Here is a 21,550-nt window from a genome sequence, read left to right as displayed (position 1 = left end):
CTGATGTCAGCCCTTCACGCCTCCACAGTTTTCTGCACTTCTTCCTACACATGCTCTGATAACCTGGCTGTGACGTCTCTTGACATCGCTCTTGTCACCCATGTCATCTAGTCATTCCTGTAGCTGATGAGGCGAAATAAGGGACCGCCAGACACTGCAGTTGTGCCCCCCTTTTTTTTCCTACGGGTCAACTGTTCCAACTCTGTTTACTAAACCAGTCACCTCTCCCATTGTTGTCTATATTCTCTGGCATAACCGCTCCCACTCGCTACCACTGTCTTCCTCTTGCCCTTCAACCACCCACTTCACAGGCTCTTTGCCTTCATACCCACTCATGTGACAACCCATGAGGTCACTTCCGCTTCCACATCCTGGAGAACATCGGCCGCGCTCACCAGAGACCAGAGGGGCGATAGGAACCTAAGGGTGATGTGATTGTGAATCAGGGGTAGCGAGGCTGAACCCCATGGTCACAGCCTCAGGTGACCTGGGATACGTGGCCCCTGTGGAGCACAGCCCCCCGAGTCCTCTCAGATCACACACACACACACACACACACACACACACACACACACACACACACACACACACAGACCCCTAGTTTAAGAAGGGGACAAAGTGCTTCTGGGGCAGAAGTGGGCTGGGTTTGGGAGAACTTCGTGCTCCTCAGCCCCAACAGGAAAACAAAAGGGTGATTTCTCAACATACCTGACCTTTTGTGTCTAGGCAGTCTCCAGAGAAAAATAAAACACAAAAACAAGCCATGTAGAGGAACCTCCACCTAACTGCCCAGCAAGGGACAATGGTACATTTGCGATAAGTTTCTCCTTGGCTTCCACTTACGCCCGCCACACAAGGCGCTGATACCTGATTGGCCTCTTCGTCTCCTGGGCCCCACCCACTCCTCTGGCTAGGAAGTCCTGATTGGTTCTAAGAATTGTACAGATTCCTCGGCCCTGGTTCCATGTAAGGGAATCCTGGTCCTTGAGGCAGCGGAATTCCTAAATACCAAAAAATATACTGAGAGAAATACTAGGAGACAGCACATAAAATAAATCTATAATGAAAACCATGCAAAACCTCTGCTCACATTCAATTCTATGGAAGGTAGGTCATAACATTTTGGGGGAGGTTATCTGTGGAGGGATAGAATAGAGAAGAGAAATAGACTAAACTAACTTTTAAACTGATTTTTAAAAATTTGTTTATACACTTAGGAACCATGTAAATATTGTACATAATCATGAAACAAAACTATTTTTCAAACAATCTCGTAAAAACTGAAAGTATAGTACAACAGATGAACCTAAGAGAAAATTGAGTTAGTGGATGGACACACACACACAGAGGACCTAGTTCGGTAAGTTAGAAACAAAGTGATTTGATTGCTATCCCAGGGGGCTACACCCTAAGGATAAAAGAACTGCTATGAGAATTTTAAGCTGTTTACACCAATCATATTGTTGGTGGTAATGTTTGCACTGTTATTCTGAGACTGTTGAATGTGTTTGGTTTGGTAAGACAGTAATTATGTGATATTCCAGTATCATTCGCAGTACCACTGAGAACCAGGACACTCAGCTTGGGGAAAATGATGCAGATGGAAGAAGGAAGAGGTTAAGTATAAACCTTGCATTTGGTTTTTAAATGTTTGTTATTATTTATTTACTTATTACGTATACATGTTTACAACAATAATGATTACATTCATTGAGGGGAGTTAGTACATGTGTATAACACATCTTTTCTTTTATCCCCTTCCCCTCCCATATCCTCTCTTCTCTCTCCCTCTGTCTCTTAGCAAACCCTGATTTTTTTTTTTTTTTTTTGAGGCAGGGTCTTCCTTCGTAGCTCAGCCTGGCCCTGAACTCACTATGTAGCCCAGGCTGCCCTCGAACTCGCAGTGATCCTCCTGTCTCAGCCTCCCCAGTGCTGAGATCACAGGTGTGCGCCACCACACCCAGCTCAGCAAACCCTGAATTTGAATTGGAAATGTCGTGATAAACTTATGATGAATTAAGTTTACGAAAAAAAAAAAGTATTTTCTAGCCTGTCCATTCCCTTTTTTTTTTTTTTTTTTGTACCAGGGATCAAACTCGGGACCTTGAGCTTGGAGGCAGGTGGTGGCACCACTGAGCTAAATCCCCGGCCCTCCCTTGCCTGTCCATTCTTAAAGACCTAAAAATAATGAATGAATAAAAATGAGTATGAGTGGCACCCTAGCTGTGATTTTTTTTTTTCCTATTTTGGTTTTTTGAGACAGAGTCTTACTACGTAGTCCAGGCCAGCCTTGAACTCATTATGTGGCCCCAGAGTGGACTCAAACTCCCAGGGATCCTCTTGCCTCAGCCTCCTGAGTGCTAGGATTACAAGTGTGCACTGCCATACCTAACAAGTATCATTTCCCACTAAAGGAACTAGGATTCCTTGAAAGACATGGCTAAGGCCAGGCTGGAATACCAAACAGCAAAAAAGTTACCAAAAACCACTAGTCTTGAGAAAATGAAAAAATGGAAACAAAGTCTTTGCAAATAGGGAGGGATGGAGGGGTTGAAGGGAGGGCAGGGGAAGGGGGAAAAATAAGAACAAAGAGAGATTATGTAAAGGTGCAAATTTCCAATGATGAATGTCATTATATTGTATACCTAAAATGTACCAATAAAATAAAATTTTTAAGAAAACAAATCCCTACTCTTGTCAAAAGGGCTTAGAAGGCAACTTTCAGAGGCTCTTACTGGCCATGGATGAAACAAGTGGTGCATGGGATCAATATCTTGTAGTCAATACCAATTCATATTCGTATTAAAAATTAATTTGTCACCATAAGTTGCCAGGAAACATTTCATGGCCACTGTGAGCTCTCTGAGTGGCCCTCTCTCACTCTGCAGAGCATCCTTCTTTTCCTACCTTTAGTAAGTATAAAAGCTTGCTACCTTTAAAAAGCTCATTATTTTGAGAGCTGCTAAATACAATAGAATTAAGCATTTATCCTGTTTTCCCTTTATAATGGACACCATTCAGTAACCAAATAGTAGATGAGAGAAAGTTTCTTTTTTTTTTTTTAGATTTCATTTTGTCTCTTTTTATTTAAATCACAGACAGCACCTTTGAAGACCATGTGTTAGATATGGCCCAGAAAAGTCATGCCAGACTTTCGTCCCACAGCTATCACAAAGTCTGTCCTGAGACAGGGTCTCATTAAGTCGCTAAGTTGCCCAGGTGAGGCTCAAACTTGCAATCCCCCTGCCCAAAACAGCACCTCCAGCTCCTCTGTCTTCAACTGAAGAAGCGTTGATCCCGAACATGATAAAAAATTTAAAAATAAAAATGAAAGAAGCATTGAAGAACGGACACCGGTGGACAGCAGAGCCTACGGCCAACAGTGCTCCCTTCTTGACAGTGTCTTCTGTGGAGAAGCCCTTTCCGCGGCTGAAGCCCATAAGGGTCTGAACCAGTCCCAGGTCAGCCCTCCCTGCCAAAGAGGACACTGGAGCAGTGTCCTGAGGCAGCCAGCTTCCTTCTGAGTACAGATGCACGAAGGGCATCATTTCCAGGAAGAAAGCAACCCCCTTTCAGGAGTCCTGTAACAGTGGAACAAGAAGGGAATTGGAAGAGTTTTCATCCGAAAGTTTCTTTATAAAATGAATCCAGTTAATAAATGAAGACATGATAGAATGTGAACATACAGATGTCTAATGCCTCCAGAATGCCACAATAGTGCTCATGATGTTGTCATGCAAAAACAATTGGACTTGAGGTCTAGGGATGCAGACCTGTAATCCCAGCACTCTGGTGCACACAGGCAGCAGGATCCAAAGTGCAATCGCAACCTAGGCAACTTAGAGACTTAGTCCTTGTCTCAATAAAAAATGAGTAGGTGGGGCCAGAGATGTAGCTCAGTGGTTCTGCCGCCTGCCTTGCAAGTGCAAGGACCCGAGTTCAATCCCTGGTACCGAAAAAAAAAAAAAAATGACTAGGTGATGTACCTCAGAGGATAGGCCTAGATTCAACCCCCCATATTGCAAATGAAGAAGTAATTAATATAGTGAACTTGAACATGACCAAGGTGTATATCTAATTACCAATTTATAGGGGTAAAGAAATTGAGAGTACAGAAAACATGTTAAATGGCACTACGGGGTGTCAGTGATACAACATGTGTTTTGCAAGCACCATGCTCTGGGCTCCATCCCTGGCACCAAAGCTGGTGGGGGGAGTTACCATGGGAATGCAGTGAGTGGAATCCAGGCTGTAAGAACACTTCAGGACACATTGATCATTTTCTTCAATAAATAAAATTCAAAGGAAAAGAGAGATAATGATGGAGTCTAGAGTAAAAGGAAAAAGATACAAATATGTCAACCACCACAATGTAGAGGCCTTTTCCAATCATGATTTAAGCAAATTGTTAGGCATACATACTCACAAATGTTTATGACATTTGAGACAATTGCACACAATTCTGATTGCAAATTTGATGATATTTTGAAAGAGTTTATTTTCCTAGATATTGTGTTTTATACTATAAAAAAACATAGCACTGCGGGTTTTTATTGTTTGGATTTTTGGTGCTGGAAATTGAATCCAGAGCCTCATATATACTAAGCATGCACTCTTACCACTGAGCTCCAGCCCCTGTGTTTGTTTTTTAAAAGAACTTATATTTTAGTAATACATACTAAATACTGATGAATGAAATATTTGAAATTTTTAAAAAATATTATGGGAGGGCCTGGGGATTTAGCTCAGTGGCTCCGTGCCTGCCTCACAATTGTAAGGTCCTGAGTTCGATCCTCGGTACCAAAAAAAAAAATTATGGGAAAGGGGAAGTAGCTGGAAAAATAGACAACATAATCATGGCTATGTGTTGATTATTGTTAAAGATGTTGACAAACACTTGGGAACTGTCTTAGTTACTTTCTTGTGACTGAGACACAATACGTGACACCTGCAACTCTAAGGAGGAGAAGTTTATTTTGCCTCACAGTTTGCAGAGATTTCAGGGCATAGTTGGCTGGCTCCAAGCCAAGATAACATGGCAGAAGGGCATTTCAGAGGAGAAGCAGCTCATGGTATGGCAGCAGGAAGCAGAGAGAGGGATCAAGAAAGAAGGAGGAAAATGGACCCTTCAAGGCCATGCCCCTAGGAACCACCTCCTCCAACCAGGCTTCACCTCCCAGCATTACATTTGGCTAAAAACTCATCAATGGACCAATCCACTAATGAGTATCACACCTCAGTGATCCAATCACCTCCCAAAAGCCCCATCTATGAGCTCATGAGGCTTTGGGGAGACATCTAGATATAAACCATAACAGGAACTCACCACTATCATGTCTACATTTATATAGATTTTAAATTTCCCAAAAGTTAAAATAGAACAAAACAGAGTCACCAACATTGTAAAATGCCAAAGCAAGGGCCAGGGATTTAGCTCAGTGGTTCTGCTGCCTGCATCGCAAGCTCAAGAATCCGAGTTCGATCCCCAGTACCAAAAACAAAACAAAAAAGCCCCTTTTGGACCGGGAATTTAGCTCAGTGGTTCCAGTGCCTGCCTTGCAAGCACAAGGTCCCTAGTTCGATCCCTGGTGCCAAAAAAAAAAAAAAAAAAAAAAATCCAAAGCAAGGTCAAATGCGATATAAACTAAGAGAGCCTCTTCATTTGGATAATTAAGTGTCTTTGGTGGCATTTTCAGCAGTTTTAATGAAATAGAGACAGCAGAAGATGATCTCCAGCAGGGTAAAAAAATGAATGCAGTTAGCAGAGCATATTCCTCTCCCTCTGTTACAGTTTATATCTGGATGTCCTCCTAAAGCCTCATATTCTCAGAGGTATGACTTGGGAATGTGATTGGAACCAGCTCCAGCTGGTTTGTGTTAGGAGGTGAGGCTGCCAGAAGAGGCAGGTCACTGGGGGCATGGCCTGGACCAGCCTCTCACTGACCCTGTTCCACCCTTCATTCTCAGCTTCCTGGCCGCCATGATGTGAGCAGCTTTCTTCCCCCGAGGCCCTTCCACCATGGGGGCCATGCAAGGACTCAACCGCCTGAAATATGAGCCAAAAATCAACCTCTCCTCATTAAATTGTGAGCATCAGGTATTGTGTCTCAGTGATGAGAAAGTGACTAAGACACCCTCTCTTTCGATGTTTTCACCATAGAATTTTCCAGACCAAGAATACAGTGAAGATATTTTAAGAAATCTTCATTCCCCAATGTCTTGTCATCCAGCTTCCCTCATGTGAACATTGTGCCATTGTCACTGCAGCTTGCTTGCTTGCTTGCTTGCTTTCTTTCTTTCTTTCTTTCTTTCTTTCTTTCTTTCTTTCTTCTTTTTTTCTTCAGTAGTGGGAATCGCACCCACAGCCTTCACTCAGACCTATATCCTTAGCAATATGTTTTTTATTTTGAAAAAAGCTTCTTGCTAAGTCAGTTACCCAGGCAAGGGTAGAACTTGCAATTCTCCTGCTTCAGCCTCCCAAAGAGCTGGGATTTGAGGCCTATGCCACCACACTCACCCTCCTTCTGAATCATTTTTAAGTAAATCCCAAATATCATTTAATTTCATTTGCACATAATCCAGTTTTTGGGTTGGGGATTTAGCTCAGTGGTGTTGCCGCCTGCCTTACAAGTGTAAGGTCCTGAGTTCAATCCCTGGTACCAAAAAAAACCAAAACCAAACATAATCCAGTTCTTATTTATAATTGATAAGAAGCTTTTCATAACAACATCAGGAGCCAAACTAACAAACCTAAAAATTTCTTATGGAGACATACAACCAAAAACAGATATAAGAATCACCAGGAAAATGCTTTCTTTTCTTTCTTTCTTTCTTTTTTTTTTTTTTTAGGAAAATGCTTAAGTGTTTATTAGCATTCAAGATTCAAAAACATTGCTTAATGATGATCTTCAAAAAAAGGGGAGGAAAGATGGACTAAAAAAGAAAAATGTGTATATCAAAGATAGAAGAGCCACAACAGTTCAATAAGAAAAAGGAAAACATCTGGGTGTGGTGGCACATGCCTGTGATCCCAGCACTTGGGGGACTGAGGCAGGAGGATCACCATGAGTTCAAGGCCAGCCTGGGCTCCATAGTGAGTTGCAAGCCAGCACGAGCTACATGGTGAGACCCTGTTTAAAAACAAACAAAAGAATAAGGCAGTCTAATAGAAAAATGATCAAAGCACAACAGAATCTTCCAGAGCACCTGATCTAAACTGCCAACCGTATGAAAAGATGCCAAACCTCCCTAGTAGTAAGGAAGAGGCAATTTAAAACCACAGTGAAGGGCCGGGGATTTAGCTCAGTGGTTCCGCCACCTACCTTGCAAGCGCAAGGACCCGAGTTCAATCCCCGGTACCAAAACATAAAATAAAATAAAACCACAGTGAGTGGATTACCATGGTATACCTTTAATATGATAAAACCACATGTCGACAAAGACGTGCATGGAGAGGATCCTAAGACCTTGGCAGTGTGAATGTAAATCAAATCCCTGATGGGAAATTAGAATTATCTCCCAGAGCTGATGATGGATGACGACCTCGGACCCAGCATTCTCCTGTGAGGTACAGAGCCTGTGTACACTTTTTCAGAGAATGTTTATCGCATCATTGTTTACAATAGAAAAAAATGAGAACAACCTAAATATCCAACGGTAAGAAAATGGAAAGTGAACTTGTGTTCTATTCATTAATGAAGTACTAAATTAAAATACATATCAAGCTCATAAAAACATGTTGAGTGAAGAATACAAATATAGAGAAAATGAAAAGTCTCACATTATTTGAAATTTTTAAAAATTAAAAACAATGTTATATATTATGGATATGCATACGGATAAAATAATATATTTAAGAGATGAGAAGACAGATGTCGATTTCAAACTAGCAGTTATCCTGTAAAATTAGAAGTGAGACCTTGAGTGTATGTTGCTGGTTTTTTTAATATATGTGCTGCCAAAGCGAGCACTTTATTTTTTGGTACCGGGGATCAAACTTGGGACCTTGCGCTTGTGAAGCAGGCAGCGGAACCACTGAGCTAAATCCCCGGCTTATGTTATTTTTTTTAAAGACCTACAATTAAGATCTAAAGATTAAGAACTAACTGGTACATGATGAATATTTATTACATATTTTTCACTATACTTTTTTTGGGCATGGTATTGAACCTGGGGGTTGGCACAAGCTATGTAAGTCCTTTACCACTGAGCTACATCTCCAGCCCTTTTAACATTTTATTCTGGGGAGCCTGGCATGGTGGCACATGCCTGTAATCCCAGCACTTGGGAGGCTGATGCAGAAGGATTACCATGAGTTCGAGGCCAGCCTGGACTACATAGTGAGTTCAAGGCCAGCCTGAAAACTACTTAACAAGATCTTGTCTCAAAAACAAAACAAAACAACAACAACAAAAAGAAGTTATGCTGGGACAGAATCTCACAAAGCTGCTGAGGTTGGCCTCAAATTTTTAGTCCTGCCTCAGCTTCTCAAGATGCTGGGATGATAGGTTTGTGCCATTGTGCCTGTCTCCTGTATACCTGTTTACATGCTTGGAATACTTCTAGAAAGAAGAAAAAGAGAACTGGGTATAATGGCACACACTTGTAATCCCAGCTGCTCAGTGGGGCTGAGTCAGGAGGATCACAATTCAAGGCCACCTTGAGCAAATTTAGCAAGACTGTGTCTCAGAATAAAAAGGGCTGGGGCTGCAGCTCAGTGGTAGAGCACTTGCCTAGCATGCAAAAGGCTCTGGGTTCCATCCCCCACACAGAAAGAAAAAAAGAGGGAGAAAAAGAATGAACAGGGACATGCGGAAGCAGAAACACCCAGGCTCTGAAGCCAGAGAGAGGATAGGAGCTAAAAAGGAAGAAGGGCCAACACTTCTGAATGGAGCCACGGGCTTTGAAATACTGCCAGGTCCAAGGCCGGGCCATGCCTTTTCATTTTTTATTATCTCCATCCAATGTGACAAATACTACTTGGCAGATGAGTGAGCTCTCTATGACTTCTGGTGAATGGATGAATGGCGTTAACAGAATTGATTCCAGAGAAACGCTTGACGGCAGTGAGACAGAGCTGGACATTCCTTGTGAACAAGTTGCTGAGAACTTCCTGAATAGATGGCTCTGGAAGCAACTGCCTCCCTCCCTAAAAAGAAAAAAAAATATTTATACACACACACACACACACACACACACACACACACACACACACCTCCTCTGACTGCATGGCTCGCTGGCACTGACTATAGTTCACCGTCTGTTCTTCTTCATGTGTTTTTTTTTTGATACCGGGGATCGAACTCGGGTCCTTGTGCTTGCACAGCAGGCAGCAAAACCACTGAACTAAATCCCCGGCCCACCATTTGTTCTTGATTCAAACTCTAAAATAATTAGGTATTATTTAAAAATAAATCTTTAGGGCCGAGTACCAAAAAAAAAAAAAAGTAAATAAAATAACACCTTTATTGAGGTTGGGCTTGAACTTGCACTGATCCTCTTGCCTCAGCCTCCGAGTGCTGGGATCACAAGTGTTTACTCGACTCATTGTGAGTGTGGCAGGCTTGACTCACTGTGATTTTTTTTTTTTTTTTTTTTTGTACCAGGGATCAAACTCAGGACCTTGCACTTGCAAGGCAGGTGGTGGCACCACTGAGCTAAATCCCCTGTCCTCATTGTGATTTTAATTTTCATTTCCTGGTGATTGGTGATATTGAACATTTTTTCATATACCTTTGGCCGTCTGTCTGTCTTCCTTTGAAAACTATTTAGATATATTACCCATTTTTACAGATAGCCTCTTTAATAAATGGTGCTGGATAAACTGGCTTTCCACATGCCACAGATTGAAACTAGACCCATATTTTTCACCATGCACTAACCTGAAATCAAAATGGATCAAAGAAAAAAAAGCACAAGACACAAGCTTAGTGAACGGAGGAAGAGAAGGTCTCCAAGCCCCAAAGACTAAGGATGGTTTCAACACATGTAAGGATTCTAGGCTGAAGAGCTGAGTATGGATAGCAACCAGGGTTCCAGCAAGCCTTTCGAGGCCGGTACAGATACCCAGAATCCAAGCCAGGCCCCATCAGTTATGCAGCATAACCAGCCAGGTGCCCAGCAGAGTGATTCTGAAGCTACGTTTTTCGGCCATATCCTGTCCAACTTGGGGGTTAAGATCTCTACATTTTACTACTCCAACTTCCAGGACTACAAGGCCTACCAAGGAGACAAATACTACACTGTCTTGAACTCCTTGGGCTTCTTTAACCTTGGCATCAGTGAGAACAGGCTGTGTGTTGATCTGATGACTGAAAGGTTGTGTCAGAATGACATGAACTACATCAAGGAGCCCCTGCTGCAGTACCCCGACTGGAGAGGACATCCGTTCCTGCGGGCAGAAGCGGCCAAGTTCCTGACCTACTACTGTGGATCACCTAGCTGCCTGAATCTGAGAGATGTGATTGTTCTAAATAGCTGCTGTGCTGTCTTCTGTGCCCTGGCCGTGGTTCTGTGAGACCCATGGATGCCATTCTGGTCCCCACTCCCTTCCATAGTGGCTTCCTCTTTAGCACCCAGATGTATGCACAAGTTGAGCTGATTCCCGTCCATGTGGACAGTGAGATCACTAATACAAACACCCAGCCTTTCCAGCTCATGATAGGCAAACTAGAGCAAGCCCTGCTTGCAGCTAAGACTAAGAATAAAAAGGTCAAAGGCCTTTTGCTAGCCAACCCACAGAATCCTCTGGGCAATGTCAATGAAAGAATACCTGAAATTTGCCAAATGAACTACATGTGATCATAGATGAAACATACATGCTGTCCACGTTTGACAAAACCATCATATTCTACAGTGTTCTGAGCTTGGAAAGTTTGCCTGACCCCAACAGGACCCGTGAGATCTGGGGCAGTAAGGATTTTGGCATCACTGGCTTCTGCTTTGGAGTTCTGTATACCCACAACGATGACGTGGTCTCTGCTATGAGCCCCTTTGGCTACCTCCACAGTGTCTCTGGCATCACCCAGTACAAGCTGCGTCACCTGCTCGGGGACAGAGACTGGATCAACAGAGTGTACCTGCCCACCAATCACTCTCGGCTCCAGGAGGCTTACGTGTATGTCACCAAAAGGCTGTGTGAGTTGGAGGAGCAGTATGAGTTCAAGATCACCTTTTGCAGTCATGGCTGTGGCCTTTATATCTGGATAAACTTGAAGAAGTTACTGGAACCATGTACATTTGAAGAAGAACTGGTCCTCCACCGCCGCTTCCTGGACCACAAGTTGATATTATCCCATGACAAATCTTACATATTCAAGGAACCTGGCTGGTTTCACCTCATGTTTGCAGAAAATTCCCAGCGACTAAGAGAAGCCATGGATCGGTTTGGTCAGGCGATAGAGGATCAGAAGCAATACTGGCTAGAGAAGATGCTGGAAGATGCAATAAGGTCATAGGGTGTCTGCCTCATCACATGCTCAGGGTCCCTGGTATCAGCCTCTGGTCCACAAGGCTGGGGCCTGAACTGGTGCTGCGACCACACAAGTGGACTCCTCTAGGGATGATAGCGCCTGACTCAGTCAGCAATCTCTTTAAGCTAAGCATCTGTCATTTTTGGAAACTTTGTATCTTTTTCATCTTTGCTAGCCATTGTGTATATAAAATAATGCTTCTATTGGGGTTGGAGTGGAGGGCATAGAGGTGCCCGGAGGAATCAAGGGAGCTCTCTGGGTCTCTTTTTAAATGATTTTATTTTTCTATTAAGTGTCTAATAAATTCTATATTTTAAAAAAATGGATCAAAGATCTAAATATTAAAACAGAAACACTAAATCTGCTGGAAGAGAGAACAGGTAGAACTCTCAAAGACATTGGAGTAGGCAAAGACGTTATGAACAAAACCTCAATTGGACAGGAACTATCACAAAGAACAACTGGGATCTCATCTTATTAAAAAGCTTCTTCAGGGCCGGGAATTTAGCTCAGTGGTTTCGCCAACTGCTGTGCAAGCACAAGGACCCAAGTTCAATCCCCGGTACCAAAAAAAAAAAAAAAAAAGCTTCTGCAGAGGGCTGGGGATTACCTCAGTGGTTCCACCACCTGCCTCAAAAGCGCAAGGTCCTGAGTTTGATCCCCAGTACAAAAAAAACAAAAAACAACAACAACAACAAAACAAAAGCTTCTGCAACAGCAAGAGAAACCACCAACAGAGTGGAGAGACAACCCACAGTGTGGGAAAAAAAATGTTGGCAGCTGTTCCTCAAACAAAGGACTACTATCTAGAATATATAAAGAACTCCAAAAAATCAGACCCCCCCCCAATTTAAAGACCCAATCCAAAAATGGGCATCTGAAATGAAAAAGCACTTCTCAGGTGAAGAAGTAGAAACAGCAAATAACTATATGAAAAAATGTTCAACATCATTAATCATTCATGAAATGAAAATTAAAACAACACTAATAAGATTCCACCTCACCCCAGAAAGAATGGCTGCTATCAAGAAATCAACAAATAACAAATGCTGGTGGGGCTGTGGGGAGAAAGGAGCCCTTCTCCATTGTTGGTGGGAGTGCAGACTGGTGCAACCACTGTGGAAATCAGTATGGAGATACCTCAAAGAACTAGGACTGGAGGTCCCATATGACCCAGCTATTCCCGTGCTGGGGATCTTCCCAAAAGAATTAAAAGAATCATACCACAGTGATATATGTGCACCCATGTTTATAGCTGCACAGTCTGTAATAGCTAAAGCTTGGAAACAGCCCAAGTTCCCATAAACTGGAAACTGGATAAAGAAAATGTGGAATTTTTTTTAATAAAATGGAGTACTACTCAGCAATAAAGAACGAGAAATTAGAGACATTTATAGCTAAATGGATGCACATTGAGGCAATACTCTTAAGTGAAATAAATAGGACACACATGTGTAAATGCCAAATAGTTTCTCTAGTGTGAGAAACTGAAAGTGTAATTAAGAATACCCACAGATGAAATGGCCTAATAACAAATTTCTCGGATTGTGTTTCCATTGCGCGTCATATGACTGTATCGAAATTTAAATTAGCAAGAAGTTTGGCTTATGTGGAGTCTGCTAACTAACTGGAGTTTTTTTCCAGACCACTATTTGTTCATTGTTGGTTTTGGGGATCTTTCTGAAACAAATCACATCCTCTGGTGTCTTGGTGCTTGAGATGCTTTTTTAAGTTATATGGGAAAATGTTTAAGTGCTTTTCAGTTTTGTTTTGGTTGAGTTCTACTATATCTGAATATTATTGTAGTTTTTTCCCCCCTTGCATTGTTCTTCTTTGAATGGTTTTAATTTTTTGTATATGTGTGTGTTTGATAATAAAGTTATTTTTAAAAAAGAAAGAAAGAAAGAAAGAAAACCAATAATAAATGCTGGAGGGGCTGTGGGGAAAAGGGAACCCTTCTCTTCTGTTGGTGGGAGTGTAGACTGGTGCAACCACTGTGGAAATCAGTGTGGAGATACCTCAAAAAACTAACTCTAGGGGCCGGGGATTTAGCTCAATGGTTCTGCCGCCTGCCGCACAAACGCGAGGTCCAGAGTTCCATCCGCAGTACAAAAAACCCCTCAGAAACAAAACAACTAACTCTAGAGGTTCCATTTGACCCTGCTTTTCCCCTTCTTGGAATCTTCCCAAAAGAGCTAAAAGCATCATACCACAGCAATATATGCACGCCCATGTTTTTAGCAGCACAGTTTGTAATAGCTAAATCTTGGAAAGAGCCTGAATGCCCATCAACCAATGAGCGGATAAAGAAGATGTTTTTTCTCTAGTGGAGTACTCCTCTGCCATAAAGAAGGATGAGCTTCAGACATTTATAGCTAAATAGGTGCACCATACTCTTCAGTGAAATAAATTGGACGCACATGTTTAAATACTGTTTCTCTGTGATGAAAGAAACCAAAGTGGAAATAAGGACTAAAATGTATAATAGATATTGGGAAATTGGAAGGAAATGTTCAAATGGGAAGGGGAACAAGGGAGGGGTAGGGGGAAAGGAAGGAAGGGACAAGAAAGAAAAAATAAAATAGAAAAAAATGGAAACAAAGCTTTTGTATATAGGGAGGGGAGGGATTAATGGGGGAAAAAAAGAGGCAGGATATATCATGTTCGGGTGCAAATTCCCTATGATGAGTGTTATCATTATATGTATCTAAAATGTACCAATAAATGTTTTGCTTAAAAATGGATATATTAGGCCCCGCCTCCGGCCCTGACAAGCCCGGGCAACCAGTGCTCTTGAGTACTTGCGTCTTGGCGCTCTCCGTCCTGGCGGCCTGTACGGTGTGCAAGTTGGTGAGTGTCAGGGTTTTCCCCATCCCAGCACAGTACGAGGCTGTCCCTGGGGAGAGCAGGCATCCGGAGCCCAAGGGACAGTCACAACCCACAGTAGTCCTACGGGCGGGGGCGTCCACCCCCACTCGGTACCCCTTTGCCCTACCGGGCAGGCCCCAGGTGTGCCCTACCTTCCCCGGGGCCGAGCTGTGCTGCGGTGACAGTGGTAGAGGTGATGGCCGCTCCATTCACCCTCCAGATGGCCAACACTTCGAAGGCTTTCCTGTGTCCCTGCGCGCCCTCCTGCCTTTCCCTGCTGACTAATGCTTGCGGTCGCTTTGCAGTGCCTCAGGAAGCTTCCAGAAGCCCCTGCTCAGGCCTTTCTCACAGCTAACCTTAAACATGCTCCCTGTGTAGAATCCTGTTCTTGCTTGAGGCAGCACTTAGAGGAGAGCCATGTTCCGGGGTCCTCCAGTTATCATGGCTGATGTTTTTATAGATTATCCCCTAATCGTGTCCATAAACACTTAGAGTAATCAAGTGGAGTTGGAGAGCCATTTACACTCAGCACCATAATTCCCAAGTTGGTGATAATACAGTAGAGTAATTCTAAACTATGTATTCCTCACTCATTGGGTTTATCATTTCCTGAAATCTCAGTGGTTTTTGCTACTGTGCTGGCTTTCTGTCATGGAAAACAAAATTTGTTTAACAACAACAAAAAAAGAAGAAGAAAAAAATGGATATATTGGGCCAGGGATTTAGCTCAGTGGTTTCGCCGCCTGCTGCGCAAGCGCAAGGACCCGAGTTTGATCCCCGGTACCAAAAAAAAACCAAACAAAAAGCAAAACAAAAAAAATGGATATATTACCTATTTTTAGATCTATTTCCAATTAGTTTTTTTGAAATTGAGTTTTGGGGTTCCTTATATATTCTGGTTATTAACTCCTTGTCAGATGTGTAATCTCCAGTTGTTTCCTTCCATTTTATAAGTTGCCTCTTCACTCTGTCCATTGTTTGCTTTGCTGTGTATAGCCTGTTAGTTTGATGTAATCTCATTTTTCTGTTTTTGCTTCTGTTTAGTATGCTTTGGAATCTTGTCCAAAAACTCGTTGCCCATTCCAGAGTCCTATAGCATTTTCCCTGTATTTTCTTCTAGTAGTTTCATGTCTTATATTCAGTGATTTTTACTAAGTGTATAACGCTGTACAACTATCACCACAATCCAGTTGCAGGACGTTCCTGTTTGCAGGAACTATTTGCAGTTAGTCTCTTCTTATACCCACAGCTCCAGGCCTCCTCTGATTTTCTGTCTGTGTCTATAAATTTGCCATCTCTACACATTTGGTATCAGTGAAATCATATAAATATGTTTGTGTCAAGCTTCTTCCACTCAGCATAATGTTTCTGAAGTTTTCCCATGCCAAAGTATGAATTAGAATTACATTCCTTTTTATTGCCAAATTGTATTCCATTGTCTGGATATATTTTCTTTATCTATTTATCAGATTATGGATATTTAGGCTGTTTCCAGTTTTTTGGCTATTATAAAGAGTGCTATAATGAACATTTGATTATATGTTTTTTATGTGAATATGTTTTAATTTCTCATGGATAGATTTCTAGGAGTGAAATGGCTAGATTCTTGTTCTGATTTTTGCAATACTGAGGATTGAACCCCAGGCTTTCACATTGAGGTACATCCCCAGCCCTTGTTTCTTAATTTTTCATTTTGAGATAGGATCTCCCTAAGTTGCTCAATTGTCCAGGCTAGGGTCAAATTTGCAGTTCTCCTGCCTCAGCCTCCCAGAGTGCCAGGAATACAGGTGTGCCCTTATGGGTTATTTTTAAGAATGCGCAAGCCTGTTTTCCAGAGTAAACATACATAACATTTTTACAATAATGTTATAAAGATTCTAGTTTCTCAATTTCCTCACTGTTATTTTCTGTCTTTGTAGCCATTTTAAGTGGTATCTCATAATGATTTTAATTTGCATTTCTCTTATGACTAATGATATTGAGCATGTTTTCCTGAGTTTTTGGTGAGATGTTTATCAAGACTGTCATTATTTTTCGAAGTGAGTGTTGTTTTTCTGATTATCAAACTGAGACTTAAGCAGGCATGACCTCCATTCAAGCCTGTCCTTTATAGATTTGGGTATCACTCCATTCTCTTTCCATCCAAACTTGCTGCTCCTATGACCAACAAATATAGGTAAAAATATTCAACAGCATGAGTAATAAAAAATGCAAATTAAAATACAAAAGAGATACTATTTGTCGCCTAACAAACTGGCAAAAATTTTACAGATCTTTGGCAAGGATGGAAAGAAGCAGATACTGGTGGACATCTCTATTGATAGTCTTTTTAGAGATCAATTGAATTATATATATTAAATACCTTAATAATATACTTATCAGACCGGAGATTTAGCTCAGTGGTTCTGGCACCTGCCTCGCAAGCACAAGGTTCCGAGTTTGATCTCTGGTACCAAAAACAAACAAACAAACAAAAAATAATATACTTATCTTTTAGTTCTAGAATTCCAAGTCAAGATTTTTTATTCTAAAGAAATATATGTAGACAAAGAATTAGCAATGTGTCTTTGAGTGTATAAAAATATGTAGATACCATGTTTGTTTTAAATGTTAAAGTAAATATACAAAGATATACTAGAAGAAAATAAACCAAAAATATTAACTGAGTGACTGAATAGTTGGACTAAAATGATTCTTAATTTTCTTCCTTTTCCTTTTCTTTTTTTTTTTTTTGGTTTTTTTTTTTTGTTACCGGGGATCGAACTTAGGTCCTTGCGCTTGCGCAGCAGGCAGCACAACCACTGAGCTAAATCCCCAGCTTTCCTTTTCCTTTTCTAAATTTAAAATATTTTCTTGGGGCTGGGGATTTAGCTCAGTGGTGCCGCCACCTGCCTCACAAGTGCAAGGTCCTGAGTTTGATACCCGGTACCTAAAAAATAAAAGTAAAATATTTTCTTTAACCTATATACAATTTGGGGAGATAAATGTAACCTCTTTGCAGTGCAGCTGAAACAAGAATTTCTTTATAGGGAGAGGTCTAACTCTAGTGAAGAATTGGAGAAACAGCCACTGACCAGTCTTCCTAAAGTGTGAGCCCAAGTGGACAAGTTGGAATTTGTCAGAGAATCCAGTAAGCCAAGCATGAGTAGCTATTAAAGTAGAACTGTGTGTCTTAGTCACTTGTGTCATTGCTGGGACAAAATACCCAATACCCAAAATTTAAAGGAGGACGGGTTTATTTTGGCTTACAGGTTTTAGAGGTTTCAGTCCACAAGTGGCTGGCTCCAAAGCAAAAAAGGCATGGTGAAAGGGCCTGGCAGCCAAGTAGCTGCTCACCTCTTGGTAATCAGAAAGCTGAAAGAGTAAAGGGAGGAAAGGGGAGGGAGATAAATTCCTCCAGGGACCTGCCTCTTCCAACCAGGTCCCTAACCACCTATAAGCCCCCATAATCTAGTCGCCCTCCAAAGCTCCTGCCTACGAGCACATCTGCAAGTCTACAGCGTAGCACCTAATGATAGGCCTGGCCCTCTAATGGTCAGCAAGGTATATCTGCAATGATGAGCTAATGTCAACTGAATGTCCAATAAACACTAGGGAAATACCAATTAAAACCACAATGGCATAGCATTGTACACCCACCAACATAAATACCAAACACTGGTGAGAAGAGGAGCAACTAGAACTCTCACACACTGCTGGTAGAAGTGCACATGGGCTCAACTACTTTGGAAAACTGTCTTGCAAGCCTTTCAAAGGCTAAACACGTATAGATCTTCTAACCTAGTAATTTTGCTCCTAGTAATATACTCAAGTGAAATAAGTGCCTATGTCTACCAAAAATGTTCAAGAATTTTTATAGCAGCCTCATTCATGAGAGTTTCAAATTGGTAGCCAACCACATTTTCATCAAAAGGAGGATGAACAAACAAGTTTTGATATACACATAAGGGACTGCTATGCACTAATGAAAAAGAATCCATTATATGTAACAACATAGCTGAATTTCACAGATAAATTGGACAAAAGAAGCCAGAGTTAAGAGTATAAAAACAAGAAAACAAATTAGTAGTGATAAGAGTTGGAATAACTTGGTATGGACTACAGAGAAATGGAGAGACTTCTATAGTGTGGAAATGTTCTCCATTAATCAGGATAGTCACATGTGTCTACACCTGTGTACAAATGCATTGAGCTGACCATAGCTAAATGCAATTTATGCACTCTATTGCATATATTTTCTACCTCAATCAAAACCAGGAGGTGGGCATAGTGATGCACATCTGTAATCTCAGCACTCTGAGAGGCTGAGGCAGGAGGATCACAAGTTCAAGCCCAGCCCAGGCAACACAGGGAGTTAGCAAGACCCTGTCTCAAAAAATTTTAAAAAGGGCTGGGTATGGAGACACACTCCTGTAATCCCAGCACTGAGGAGGATGTAATGAGTTCAAGGCCAGCAAAACAAGCAATGCAAAACAAAACAAAACAAAACAAAACAAAAGGACTGGTGATGTAGCTCAGTGTGTCAAGGTCCTGGCCTGGGTTCAATCCCCAGTACTGAAAATAACTAAATAAACAGGTATTTATCAGAAGAACATTACAGGTAACAAATACTGTTTGAACTTCTGCCCTGGCCTAAACTGGATTGTGGCTGTGGGAGGAAGAGAGAAAGAGGGTCACTAGCTCTACTTGCTCCAACCCTACACACCTCCCTAACACAAAATCAGAATAGACTATCTTGGGTCTCTCTTCCTCCCAGGGCTACATGTCTGCTGGTAGCACTTTTCTGGTTTAGAAGGCTACAACTGAGGTAGCATGGCTGCAAAATTCCTGAACAATAGGATCCTTGAAGTAAGATAGTTTTTGCTCCCCAACACTAACAGAGGTACCTTAGTTAGTTTTCATCGCTAGACACACTACTTGACACCCACAGCTATGAGGAGAGGGCTCACAGTTTGTAGAAGTTTCAATTCATAGTCTGCTGGCTCTTAAGACAGGGTGGCATAGCAGAGGGGCATCACACAGGAGAAGCAGTTCATGGCACGGCAGCAGGAAGTAGAAAGGGATCAAGAGAGGAGGAGGGAGCTGGACCCTGGCAGGCCACACCCCCAGGGACCACCTCCACTAACTAGGCTTCACCTCTCAACATCACATTAGCTATAAACTCAAGTGGACCAACCCACTAATGGGTATCATGGCCCCATGATCCAATCACCTCCCCAGAATCCCACCTACCAGCACATGAGGCTTTGAGGGGCATCTAGACACAAAGCATAACAAGACTCCTCTATGGATGGCAGCTACAGCCGTGTTGACAGCCTGGAATGTCAACTGCAATGTTGACTGCCTGGAATGTCGACTGTGAGAGTGTAACCCTGTTGTAGCAGAGACACACAGACCCACCTGGCTGCTGAGCTGAACTCTCTGGGGATATTGCTCTAGGCAACAGCTTTCAGACTTTGGGCCAGCCAGGTGTTGAAGCCCCAGATGTTATCTTCCCACATCTGGGAGGCACCCTTTAATCAAGAAATGGCTGTTTCTTCTTGGGGCAAGTTAACTTTGGCTGAGCCTGAGAAGCATGGGAGTTAGGTAGCAGCCTGAGAGCTTTTTGTGCCACATAAGCTCAGGGTTGGTAGCTTCAGTTCCCCTCTTCGTTTATTTGTTTTGGTTTCTAAAACACCAAAGTTGGACACAATTCTTTCTTCTCCTGAAAGTCAGAGGTGGTTAAGCTATTAAAATAAATATTGGCAAGGGCCAGGGATTTAGCTCAGTGGTTCTGCTGCCTGCCTCCCAAGTGGAAGGTCCCAAGTTTGATCCCCGGGTACAAGAATGAATAAATAAATAAATAAATAAATAAATAAATAAATAAATAAATATTGGCAAGACCACAATCAAGTTACAAGGACCCTGAGTATATGCTATGACTTGTATGCTGCTGTGGCTTTTGGTCTGATTTTGGTTTTTTAAGGACAGACTCTTAGCTGGGTTTGGTGTGTACACCTATGATCCCACTACTCAGGAGGATCCTGAAGCAGGAGGATTTCTATGCATTTGTGGCCAACCTGGGCTACATAGTGAGTTAAGGCCAGCCTGAACTACATAGCAAAACCCTGCCTCAAAAAACAAAACAAAAAAGTAAGGATCTTGCTATGTTGCGCAGCTGGCCTTAAATTCCTGGACTCAAGTGTTCCTCCTGCTTCAGCCTACCCAGTAACTAAGACTACAGGTGTGAGCCACTGGACCAAGATTTAACTTCTGTAATAGACTTCTGGATTTTGTTTTATTTAGGAATTAGTTTAGTAGGGCCGGGGATTTAGCTCAGTAGTGCCAATGCCTGCCTTACAAGCACAAGGTCCTGAGTTCAATCCCCAGTACCAAAAAAAAAAAAAAAGGAATTAGTTTTGTGAAAATTAGCTTAATTCTTTTGAAACTTATTCTTAAGTATTTTTAGCGTGAGCCTAGAAAACCTTTAGAGCTCCCTTAGTCCTTTTCCTACAAATGGGGTCTCAGAGGCAGCTTCTGAGGGCTCATATTTTTAAGGTATTTCCACTCAGGCTGGCTGAACGTCCTCCAGCCGAATGAGCAGCGATTTAGCCCAAAGCTGACAGTCGCTCTGCCCCTGCTAATTGCTCTTGGTTTGTGCTCTCCTGCCTGGCACAGTTTCCAGCCAGGCTCCGGGGGCCCTAAGCAGAGTTCTGCAGCTGCTCCTCGGCAGGGCTCCTTTCTCTTTGGTAATCTGCCCCACGAATGAATTCCAGACCGCTGAGGAGCCTCACACTCTGACCTCTCCGCCGCCGGAAGTGGGCCTTGCGGTTGGGGCTTCTCCTCCTGGCTCCACTGCCCAGAAACTGGCTCTGCAGAAACCACGGAGGGGCGCTCACCTGGTCGGTTTCCTTCTCTGAAGGGTCAGAGGCCCGTGTAGGCGGCACAGCAGGTATTGGATGTGTTTTGTCCAGCGTGACAGTCACTTAGGGCGAGAGAGCTGGCCGAGTGTTCATTTTTGTCATTGCTGGAAGTATTAATGCCTTTCAGCTGATTTTATATTTATTATATGTAAATTATACCTCTTTAAATTCACAAAAAACTAAAAGCAATATAGTATTAAGGAAGCATGGTGGCACATGCCTATAATCCCAGCACTAAGAAGTGGAGGCAGGAGGATCCTGTGAGTTCAAGGCCAGTCTAAACTATATAGCAAGACGCTGGCTCAAAAG

General features: G+C 42.3%; 1 long non-coding RNA gene and 1 pseudogene across 1 annotated transcript; both read left to right on the top strand.

Moving 5' to 3' along the window:
• The first annotated feature begins 1,222 nt into the window (after positions 1-1,222).
• Positions 1,223-3,660, top strand: LOC110349404 (uncharacterized). Its single transcript, XR_002395341.2, has 3 exons — positions 1,223-1,360; positions 1,545-1,616; positions 3,099-3,660. It is a non-coding gene; the product is annotated as an uncharacterized LOC110349404 (long non-coding RNA).
• Positions 3,661-10,015: 6,355 nt separating this feature from the next.
• Positions 10,016-11,469, top strand: LOC101715261 (putative inactive 1-aminocyclopropane-1-carboxylate synthase-like protein 2 pseudogene; annotated as a pseudogene).
• Positions 11,470-21,550: the final 10,081 nt, after the last annotated feature.

Source organism: Heterocephalus glaber, unplaced genomic scaffold (genome assembly GCF_053883595.1).
Source record: "Heterocephalus glaber isolate CG9 unplaced genomic scaffold, H.glaber_assembly_v1.0 deba00001504, whole genome shotgun sequence".
Taxonomy (NCBI): Eukaryota; Metazoa; Chordata; class Mammalia; order Rodentia; family Bathyergidae; genus Heterocephalus; species Heterocephalus glaber.
Note: the sequence above shows the minus strand (reverse complement) of the source record. Positions and strands in the feature narration are given on the sequence as shown.